Source organism: Perissodus microlepis, chromosome 7 (assembly GCF_051167445.1).
Source record: "Perissodus microlepis isolate ML-2025 ecotype Zambia chromosome 7, ASM5116744v1, whole genome shotgun sequence".
Classification (NCBI taxonomy): domain Eukaryota; kingdom Metazoa; phylum Chordata; class Actinopteri; order Cichliformes; family Cichlidae; genus Perissodus; species Perissodus microlepis.
In genome coordinates, this window is record NC_140467.1 from 53,505,012 (window position 1) to 53,507,680 (window position 2,669).

Genomic DNA, 2,669 nt, shown 5'->3' on the forward strand with positions numbered 1-2,669 from the left:
GTTCTGTTTATGAATCATTTGTGTGTTTATTTGTGGGGATGATATTCCCTTTTATTATGCTTTTTTAAGCTTGCCATACAATAGATTTTGCATATCTAATCAATTCAGTTGGCCAATCAAGATCATAGACTTTAAGATAAGATGGAAATTGTTGACCTGAAAAGGGTGAGCCAGTCCAGAACATAAACACCTGAAATGGCCTACAGGGAGTAACTGATTAAAAAACTGTCCAGTAGAATAAAGTCTATCAGAAAACAGCCTTTCTGGTGTTGGATTGTATCACCTCCTTAAAAACGTTTCTGATCAATTTATGATCTCAGTTGCTGGTTTAAAGTTTTACTGTTTATTTTGTAAATTCTGGTTCCCATTAGAGTCAAAAAGGATGATAAAGCAAGGTTTAGGGCAGGGCTAACTTGTCATTTACAAGTTTCTACCATATGGAATCCACCTCTCTCATCAAGTCAGGTTAAAAAAAGATGATTAGCATTGAAGTTTGGAAAACAGGCATTAACAATAAGGTGATGTCACAGTTGCTATGGTGTATGATCAAGACATCTTATAAATGGTTAAATAAGATGTATTGCAAATAATTCAGGGTTGTTTTTTTTTTTTCATTTTGTTAGACTAAACTGGCAAGTTCACCAATTTAGAATTGTACAAAATGAAAAAGGCGTCTGAAACCTTTCTCCATTCAATGATGAATGCTTATATTAAACATGATCATAGTCTTAAATAATAGTTAGTGTTTTCTGCTGTGGGCCAAAAGCCAACATAAACTTTGTCGTTAATATATATATGCTTCATGCATGTATCATTTGGCAGAGTTATAACACAAAATGTAGATTGTAAATATAGATAATGGATAGTAAATGGGAGTTCCTGACATAACTGCCATTTACTAGTAGTCACTAGTGATTCGTGCAATTCGTGCATGGAGGGTTTCACCCCAAATCCAGCACCCTAAGACTAGGCTAAGCGGAAGGAAGGAGGCCAAGGACCAGTGAGTGTCATAGCCACTATTTCTGATTTCTGAGACGACAACCTCAGCATTCTGTCTGTATCATCTCATAGATGTTTAATGTAAATGCACAGATGACCAACCTTATGTTAAAAGCTTTTTTTTTAATTATTATTATTTAATTGAAGTCTCCTTTTATTTGCTGCAAGTAGCCATTCAAAGCCTTGCTTTAAAATTCCCTCTTTATTTAGCACATGTGGTGAGGAGCCTAGAGTTTCTATTGCGTTAAGTACAAATCTGTCACAAATCTGTTATTACAAGAGACTCACAGGCCTGTGACAGGTTTGAATGAACTTAAAACACCTGAGTTTCCTAATGTGTTTTCAGCCTGTTATAATTCTAGACAAAGAGGAGTAGCAATTTTAATACATAAAAATATTAATTTCACAATATTCGACATAGTTATAGATCCAGAGGGCAGATTCATAATCGTTAAACTAGCTATACTTAACCAAAAGCTATGTATTGCAAGTATATATGGTCCAAATGTTGATGACCCCTCATTCTTCCACGGATTTTTTAGTACACTTTCCGAACACTTAGATTGCACAATTGTTCTTGGGGGCGACCTCAACCTGGGGCTAAATGAAGAAATGGATAGGCTCAATACAGCAGGAACTCAGCACAATTGGCAGTCCACAAATATAATCAAACAGTATATGAGCGACTTTGGTCTTTGCGATGCTTGGCGCTCCCTTCACCCCAACAGTAAGGAATATACTTTTTTTCTCGCAGGTTGATCACTCTTACTCCCGTCTGGATTATCTCCTAGTCAGCAGCTCACTGCTGAGTGACATCTCAGACACTGAGATTCACCCTATAGCTCTCAGCGATCATGCTCCTGTATCTTTAACACTAATACACAAGAAGAGTACTACGTCAAGCAAAAACTGGAGATTTAATACATCACTACTCAAAGATGAAGAGTTTATCATATACTTTTAAAAAGAATGGACTCTATATTTAGGCTATAATGACATTCCTGGAACATCAGCATCTGTTCTCTGGGAAGCAGGGAAAGCTGTGATGAGAGGTAAAATAATTTCTTTCTCATCACATAAGAAGAAAGAAGAAAACAAAAATGTTCAGGAACTAGAAAAAAACATCAAATCCTTAGAAAAAGCCTATGTGTCACACCAAGATCAAGAAATATTGAACAAAATACACAAAACAAAACTAGAATTAAATGAAATTATTAATAAAAAAGACTAAATTCTTAGTACAAAGACTTCCTGCAAAATTCTGAACAGGGTAACAAATCCGGACAATTTCTAGCTAACCAGTTAAAAATCACTAAAGAAAAAACAACCATATGTGCTGTTAAAGGTTTATCTGGGAATACAATATATGATCCTAAAAAAATAAACAAAATTTTTAGGGATTTCTATGAAATTTTATATACACCACAAATAAACTCATCTAAAAACGAAATTGATCAAATTCTCGACAACGTAACTCTTCCAAAATTATTAGACACCCAAGCAATGGCACTGGATTCACCACTGATGCCAGGTGAACTCCAGGAAGCCCTGATAAGTATGCCCAATAATAAGGCTCCAGGTCCAGACGGCTTTCCAGCAGAATTTTACAAAGAATTCTGGACGATTCTGGCACCAGTTTTCACAGAATGTTGCAGGAAATCAAAGAAAAT